The sequence below is a fragment of the Phoenix dactylifera genome, unplaced genomic scaffold (genome assembly GCF_009389715.1).
Source record: "Phoenix dactylifera cultivar Barhee BC4 unplaced genomic scaffold, palm_55x_up_171113_PBpolish2nd_filt_p 001615F, whole genome shotgun sequence".
NCBI classification, from domain to species: domain Eukaryota; kingdom Viridiplantae; phylum Streptophyta; class Magnoliopsida; order Arecales; family Arecaceae; genus Phoenix; species Phoenix dactylifera.
Genome location: NW_024068920.1, coordinates 35,951 through 44,896, shown reverse-complemented (window position 1 = coordinate 44,896; position 8,946 = coordinate 35,951).

Genomic DNA, 8,946 nt, shown 5'->3' with positions numbered 1-8,946 from the left:
CCGTTCAGAAAAAGTCCCTGAACTTTGACAAACTTACGCTTCCTGCCATTCATTTTATTATGAAAATGATATGATCGGTTCCAGATGGGTGCCGGTGGATGAATCTTGACCATCCACATGAAATCAAATGCCAAAAATATGATTTTAACCTTCTCGAGCACCGTAGAAATTGCCTTATTTTTTTTCCTCCGTAGAATTGAGGATATTCTAGGTATTAGAATATTAGGTTTTTTTTTGCATAGATACCCTTCTAAATATCAAATTTTGCGTGAATACCCTTTGAAAATTGGTATTTGCATGTATACCCTCGTAAAATTCTGTTATTATACAAATATCCCTAATATAACGGTTGTTCTAACGGTGTTAAAAAAATCATATTTTTATTAATTAAAAATAAAATTAAAATATGAAATGACGTTATTATCCTTGCTCCCCTTCCTCCCTCTGCGCCGGTCTGCCCCCTCACCCACGGCCCCACCCCCCGCGCCTAGCTCCCCCTCCTCCCACTGTGCTCGTCTGGCCACCCCCCCCCCACGCCCGTCTTCCCCACCCCTCGCGCCTGGCTTCCCCCACCACCAACAACCCCAACCCCCCCCCCCCCCACCGCGCCCGACTTCCCCCTCCTCGCGCTCGTCTTCCCCACTCCGCGCGCTCGGCTTCCACATCACCCCCTTCCCCCCGCCCCCGTCTTCCCCCCCCTCCACGGGATCGCGGGCGACGCGATCGGGAGATCGCGATCGCTAGCGTGCGCGACGGCGAGATCGGGATCTCCTTCCTCCTTCCACCCTGGTTTGTGACCCATGACTTGAAAGACTTGCAATTAACCTTCAGTCAGAACAGATGAACCATGACTTACCAAGCCAAATTTCATATCACACTATTTTTTATCTATATGACTGATTGGACGAAACTTGGCGTCTCCCAGCTCTCCTCTCACGAGGACAAAAAAAATCCCAAACCTTCTTCCAAAATCCAATTCCATTGCAGAAAACTGACACGACCCATATTTCGTTCAGTGTTCCCTCACTTTCTCCCTTCAAAAGTTACAAGAAACAAAAACCAAAAAATAGAAGGGAAAAAAAAAACCCAGCTACTAAGACACCAGAAGTATCAACAGTGTAATAGATAGAGAGAGAGAATCCCGACGGGCCGAGGTTCCTTTGGATTCTGTGAACCTATGCTTGTTGCCATCCTTCCACGCTTGAACCCTACTCCCCTTATGATATTAATCCCATCATCAGATCAATTGCAGGAGGTAAATCTAGATGCAGCCAATTGCAAATCAAAAATATACAATACAGGATTATAAAGACTATCACATTAATTAATGTATCTAAATTCTTTCCATCTACTAGAATTTTTTTTGCGTAAATACCCTTCTAAATATAGAAAATTGTATTAATATCCTTGTAAAGTTACTATTTGCTTGTATACCCTTATAAAAATTTCTATTTGCACGCTTACCCATTAAGGATATTTTAGTCATTTTAATTTGAAACTGTTAATTTTTTAACGGCGTTAGATGGCATGGGTATATATACAAAAATAAGAATAAAAGCGGATAGAATAGCAAAACAAGTATTTTACGAGGGTATACATGTAAATATCAATTTTGGAAGGGTATTCACGTAAAATTCGATATTTAGAAGGGTATCCATGCAAAAAATCCTAGAATATTTAATCTCCTCTGATTCTATTATTGTAAGACTTTTATTCCCAAAAGGATGCCCACAGCTGCATTTCAAACACGTGGGCTATGGAATTTATTGCACTCGACCAAGTCAATATGCATAGTATTTATAAGCTCATGCCAGGCTAACAATAACCCACTAAACTCATAGCTTCAGAAGATCTGATATAATAATGGAAAGTTGGAGAAGGGTGGACTGGTGGAAAAGAGGTTGATTAGGTTGAGACGTTAGTGTTAGTGGAAATGTCTGAAAGTGATTTCACATTTCAAAAGGGCCATGGAATAGCCGGGCTACTGGTTTCAGACTTTCAGTCACAGCCCACCGACAGATATGTGGTTAGATGACTGATGATCTAGACGTGGTCATGAGAGTATTGGAGGAGTTCTTCATATCTAGATGGACAAAGCAGACTAGGGATGGAGGACCATCTGTTCAACCTGTTCCATCGAGGAGGGTTACAGATAAGGAGAACACCGAGCTGATTAGGCCGGTGACAGCAGCAGAGATTCAGGAGAGTCTTTGGTCCCTGGTTGGAGATAAGCCCCAGGGTCGAATAGTTTTTTCCCTCTCTTTTTCCAAAGGTACTGGCGCATAGTCAGACAGGATGTGATTAAGGCCATCTTCCAGTGCTTCAGCTCAACCACCATTCCTAGTGAGTGGAAACGAACTTTTATCGTTCTGATTTCGAAGAGGCAGGATGCCATGGAATTGAGTCATTATCGACCCATTAACCTCTGTACCACCCTCTACAAAATCATTACCAAGATCTTAGTGAGGAGAGTCAGAAGTATATTGGTTGAGTTGGTTAGTCCCAAGCAAGGGGTTTTTATCGGAGGGCGGAGTATTTCTGATAATATATTGATCGCCTCGGAGTTTATGTGTAATCTCAGGCAGGCCTCACGTAAGCGGGGTTTGATGGGCATCAAATTAGATATGGAGAGAGCTTACGACAGGATGGATTGGCATTTTTTGGTACACACATTGAAGATTTTTGGCTTTTATCATCAGTGGATCAACTGGGTCATGAGCTGTATCCAGCCACCTTCTTTTGCCATTCTGGTGAATGGCACGCCTACGCGATTCTTCGAGTCCTCAGTGGGCCTGCAGAAGGGATGCCCATTGTCCCCTCTGTTGTTCATTCTATGCTCGGACGCTTTATCCAAAGCTCTCCGTAGTGCTGCTGAGACCCATGCTTTGGAGCCTTACAGGCTGAGGGCAGGTACATTTTAGATCTCCCACTTGTTGTTTGTTGACGATTGTTTTTTGATGGCTAGTGCGAGTAGGAGGTCGACACAGGTGCTCCGAAGGATAATAGTGTAGTATTGTAGTGCATCCGGGCAGACTTGGCCAAATCAGCGGTATGCTACTCGTCGAAGATCGACGCTCAGGTGAAAGATACCATCTTGGAGATTTTGGGGATCGGTGAACAGGCTGGCAGTTTGCGGTATCCGGGGATTCCTATCACCAGCTAGCGTCTACATAGGAGTGATTGTTCCGAGGTGGAGATGACGTTCCAACAGCGTCTGGAGGGGTGGCAAGTGAGCACTCTCTCTATGATGGGCAGGGTCACATTGGTCTATTTCCATTATCTACTCTCCAATACGATTGTTCTGATTGCTCTACTGAGGCCATTGGGATAACTGCTTCGAAGTTTTATCTGGGGAAGACGAGCTCAGGGAGGTGGCACCCATCTATTTGCTTGGAAGGTCCTCTGTCAGCTGACAAGTAGTGGGGGCCTGGGCATCCATTTTCTTATCACCAGGCGGGAGGTATTGGTAGCTAGGCATGTGGCCAGGTTTATTTTAGAGTCGGATGGGTTATGGAGCAGGTTGATGAGAGCCAAGTATGGAGAGAGGTGTGTTGGTGATTCATTTAGACCAGGACGCCAGTGCTCCTTCTTTGGGCACGAGATGTGTGCTCGAGCCCCGCAGGTGCTTCCTTGTATCTCGTGGGAAGTGGCGGATGGTCGCAGGATAGATGTTGTCGAGGACCAATGGTTGGCTGGACTGCTGTTATCCAGATGGCCTACCATGTTTGACCCGGCTGCAACAGGGGGTTGCAGAGTGTGTGATCCTCTGGTTTTCAAAAAGAGTAGATGGGATACTAATCAGATCTACCTTCTTTTTAGTGATGCCTTAGCTGAGAGGATACTAGCTGCACCCCTACCCTTAGAGAGGACAACAGATAGGAGGGTATGGAGCCCGTCTGGTAGGGCGGGAGTTACAGTTAGTGATCTCCGGACAACACTGGACCTGAGGCCCACCCATCATCTGGAGGGCCGTTGGATCTGGCGATTACGAGTCCACCCATGGGTGGCCCTCTTCCTGTAGAGGGTGGCATGGGGTATTCTACCTACTAGAGAGGCATTGGCTCGAAGGGGGTTTGCATATCAGTCGATTGTGAGGGATGTCCGGGGGAGGAGAAGACTATTGGCCACGTGTTGTTTACGTACCTGCGGGCACTTCAGGTTTGGGACCTTGCCTTGGCTTATCGGTAGAGATTTACTTCTTCGGAGATATTTCTAAGACAACTAAGAGACTCAGCTCGGAGACCTGATATGGCAGAGAGGAGAGTGGCATGGGCATATGTGGCATATCATGTATGGCTGGACAGAAATGTGAGGATCTTCGACGGTAGAGGGTTTTATCCGAGATCGGTGGTGGACAGTGCCTTCGCACATGCAGCTGTGCTGGTGAGCGCTGCAGTTGTGAGCTCATCTGGAGGTGACAGGGACATCTGCGGTTTCTCTTTGACTCCTACAGTGTCTAGGTACGCAATGATACCGATGGTATCCTAGAAGTCCCCACCTTCTGATTTTCTTAAGGTGAATTTTGACGGTAGCATCTTAGAGGGCGGTAGTAGATACGGTGTGAGTTTTGTGATCAGAGACCATGACTCCAGGCTGATTGCAGCTAGAGGATGACGTATTTTTGATGAGTCTATCCCAATGGCGGAGCTGTGTGCGGCGTGGGAGGGCCTCGTTCAGGTCAGAGTTCACCTGGGTGCTTGGCGGGTCCTTCTTGAGGGAGACTCGACTACAGTGGTCGACTGGATTCGAAGCGGACATGTCAGGCCAGATTTGCACCCTCTAATCTATGATATCTGTCATCTTGTGGGGGAGCTGGACCCCTTCTGAGTCATGCATGTCTTTCAGAAGGCGAACAATGCGGCGAACTGGATCGCCTCTTTTGCAGCGTACCATTCTGGGGCCATCTTATGGAGTTTTGGAGTACATGCCGGCGGCACTAGAGCATGTTTTGTACTATAATTATTTTGGGCGTACTCATGGCTGAATGTAGTGAGATGCCGGTGCACAAAAAAAAAAAAAGACAAATGATCTCAGGCCTTATCATTTCTGTAGCATCTATTCTAAGAAAATCTATCTGGTTTGGGCATCACACATCTCAAACCCTATCCCATTAAGAGATTTGTGGTTTAAACTTTTTCCCAACATTATCTATCCAAGATTAGTTAGGTTTGCATGTAGATAGGGGAGTATTGACAAGAACCATTGGGTCTGTTAAAACAATCTTAGTTATGTGCAATGGGTCTCAAAGCCAGAAAGAGTTCACTCGTCACATTATTTGGGTAGAGTGACCAAAGAGAAGAAGCATTTTCTATAGGAAAAATTGGATCATTATGGATACTTGATAATGGTTCAAAGTTATGGTTGAAGGCTGGACATCACACTTGTATGGCTGCCACAACCTACTAGGCCCAATAGAAAAATAGGCCCAGTTAAGGGTTGGGCCCAAATTTTACTGTAGCCAGTATAATGATTATTATAAAAAAAAAAAAACGAAGGGATAAGACCGACAGGGAAGGGTGACCCCCACCCCTGCTGGCAGTCGATGCCGGCGCACCGGAGACAGAGGGGGCGGCGGCCATTCCCGGAGAGGGGAGGCATGGAGCGGATGGGACCTCTCAGAGAGGGGGGTCTCATCTTCTAAACCACTATTTAAGTCCCTGCCGGCAACCCTAAGTCGGAGGCCCCCAAGAACACTGAAAGAGAGAGAGCCGAAGCCCTGGAGCCTAAGGCGGAAGAGCCCTGAAGCTCCAAGAGGAAGGAGGGACTACGAGGGGGAGGAACGGCCCAACGGTAACCAGCAAAAATCCAGGTAAGTGGCCCTTAGGTTAAATAATAAAGTTTTAGGGAGTGGAGATACCCCTCTGTAGGGTATTCTCCCCTCTGTTTCACTGATGAAACAGAGGGGAGGAGACTGGCACAGAGAGGAAGGAGACCGGCACGGGAGAGAAGAACAGGAGGAGGGCCGTGGGCCGGACCCACAGGCTGCGGGCCGGACCAACAGGCCGCGGGCCGGCCTGAGAACGGCCCAAGCCGAGCCCACGCCACTCGGGCCGAGCCCAGCCGGACTCGGCCTGCGGGTGACAGGCCCCGGCCGTGGCTGCCCTAGGGCTGAGGGGCAGCCAAGGGCCGCCGGGTCTGCCGTGCCGGCGACCAACGCGGCCTCAAGGCCGCCAGCCTCAGCCGAGCCCCACCTCTCCGCCGGCCGAGAGGTGGTGGCGAGACTCCCACAAAAAAAAAAAAGAAAAAAAAAAGAGAGAAGAAAACGGAAGAGGAAGAAGAACATGGAAAAGAAAAAAAAAAAAAAAAAAAAAAAGAAGAAGAAGAAGAGGGGGATACTTACCGCGGACCACGGCCTTACCTCGCCGTGGTCGGAGCCGGAGAAGTTCTCCCGAAGGAGATCGGCCTCGATCCCACCTCCCGGCTCTTCTCCTCTCCTCCGGCACCACTTCGAAGGAGAGGGAAAGGGCCGGCCTCCCACCGTCGCCGCCCCGAAGGGGAAACACCACTCCGGGCTGGTAGATCTGGCCGGGGAGGGTTCGGTGAAGGTCGGAAGGAGGAGGAGGCGGTAGATCCGGCCGGCGGAGAAGAAGAAGGCCACAGATCTGGCCGGAGGAGAAGAAGGGGAGCCGGAGAAGAGGGCCGGAAGCATGGGCTTCGGTAGAGACAAAGAAGGTGAAGAGGCGGAAGCCTCTGGAAGGGGGGAGAAAGAACCCGATAACGGGTTCGCGGGTCGGATCCGAATCCGAACCCGCAACCCGTTAAGCCCAAAGAAAAAGAAAAAGAAAAAGAAAAAGAAAAAGAAAAAAAAAAGGGGAAAGGGTTTAGCCAAATTTGACTAAACCCGAGCCCAATCAAATTTGGGCTAAGTCTGGACAAGCCAGACTATAAATTTAACCAAAATTAAACCCAAATTAAACTTGGGATTAAGCCTAATGACCAATTAGAAGGCCAATTAAACCATATGGACCCAATTAAGGCTCCAATATGAACACATTAGACTTGGGCTAAATTTCGGGTAGAATCCAAACAAGTAAAAGGAAATAATATGCTCATTATAATGTGATTTTAGGTGACTCAGGATCCGTCACCAGGACGTAAGAAACTTGGGAGAAAACGAATCACTGTAAGTAACCTGTCCTAATCCTGTTATGGATCATGTCATGTTATTAATATTTTCCTAAGCATTTATTTTAAGTATATATGTTTCATGCATGATATGTTACAATGCATAAGTAACTTGCATGATCCCAGAAGCTATGGCTATGTATGCAACATGAGGATGCTGATATTTTAATCATGCATGCAAGTTAGTATAATGAAATACTATCTAGCCAAGAGGCACTATAATGGGCTCAAAGATGCTACTGAGAATGACTGAGCTGCCAGTGGCTGAATAGTAACTGAGCTGCCCCGCCAGTGGCTGAATAGTAACTGAGCTGCCCCGCCAGTGGCTGAATAGTAACTGAGCCTGCCCCGCCAGTGGCTGAGTTGGAATTGGGCCTGCCCCGCCAGTGGCTGAATAGTAACTGAGCTTGCCCCGCCAGTGGCTGAATAGTAACTGAGCCTGCCCCGCCAGTGGCTGAATAGTAACTGAGCTGGCCCCGCCAGTGGTCGAGTCTGACTTCGCAGTAGCATCCGAGAGAAAAAGGACCACGGCATGCCGGGGGCACGGTTTCATATGCATATATTATGAAAATTTTGTGATTTGCACTACTGCTTTGTTTAAATTGCATACTTATTATGCCATGATGATTATTAGATAAACATGCATGTCAGCTTCTCAAAACCCTGATTTACATGTTTAGTCTACTGGTTGATCCGGTAGGATTATGCAGGATTACTTACTGAGCCGTGTAGCTCACATCTGTTTATGTTTCGTTTTCTTTCAGATCCTCACCAGTGATCGCCATCAGATATGTTTTTATTTTGTTACAGAGCTTCGTATTTTTGGAAGAAGCTTATATACTTTTGTACATTTGAATAGTATAGAAGTTCTGTATTTTTGGTTTCAACCAGTTGAAGGTTGTACTGCAAAACTTTTAATATATATATAAGGATGAATCCTTTTGGCTACCTGCTACCCCTGTATGAGGCTGCGTGCTACTGTGGGCGATAGTCGGCAATAGCACGGCCGTGTCACGGATCCGGGTCCGGGGCGTGACATCTAGTGGTATCAGAGCCTTAGGTTAAACAATAGAATAACCATAAAATGCCTAAGGAAAAGGGTAGTTAAGAATGTCACCGTTATAGAAAATGTTATAATATGCTAGTTATCATAACCTCACTTTAAAAAAATTTTGACTGCTAGGTGATCATTAGGAAGATATGGATGACGACCGGAGACCACCCTCCCCGGAGCCCAGCGAGCGGTCAGTTTCCCCGGATACTCCACGGTCTGCAGCAGGTCAGGCAGGCCTAGCCGGAGTGTATCAGCTTATGGCGCAAGTGCTGCAACAGCAGCAGATGATGCAGTTGGCCGCTATGCCATCAGCAGACTCCTGCTATGAGAGGTTCCGCCGACTGAACCCCCCGACCTTTGAGGGTGGGTCTGACCCTATGGCGGCTGAAACATGGATCCGGGAGATAGAAAAGATGTTCCGAGCCCTCCACTTTCCTGATGAGGTGACAGTCCGGCTGGCGACCTCTATGCTGACAGGAAACGCCGAATACTGGTGGACGGCCATGGAGACGGCTTATGCCGTTGACAGACTCACCTGGAGGGACTTTAAGGGGATGTTTTACAATCAATACTTTCCGGACTCAGTGCACCTGGCGAAGCAGAATGAGTTTTTGACACTAACCCAGACTGACCAGATGTCCGTTCTGGAGTACGCCAATAAATTTAACGAACTGGGACGATTTTGCCCCCAGTTCATGGAGGATGAGAGAAGTAAGGTGAACCGGTTTGAGCAGGAATTGAGGTACGGGATTCGGTCCCGAATATCC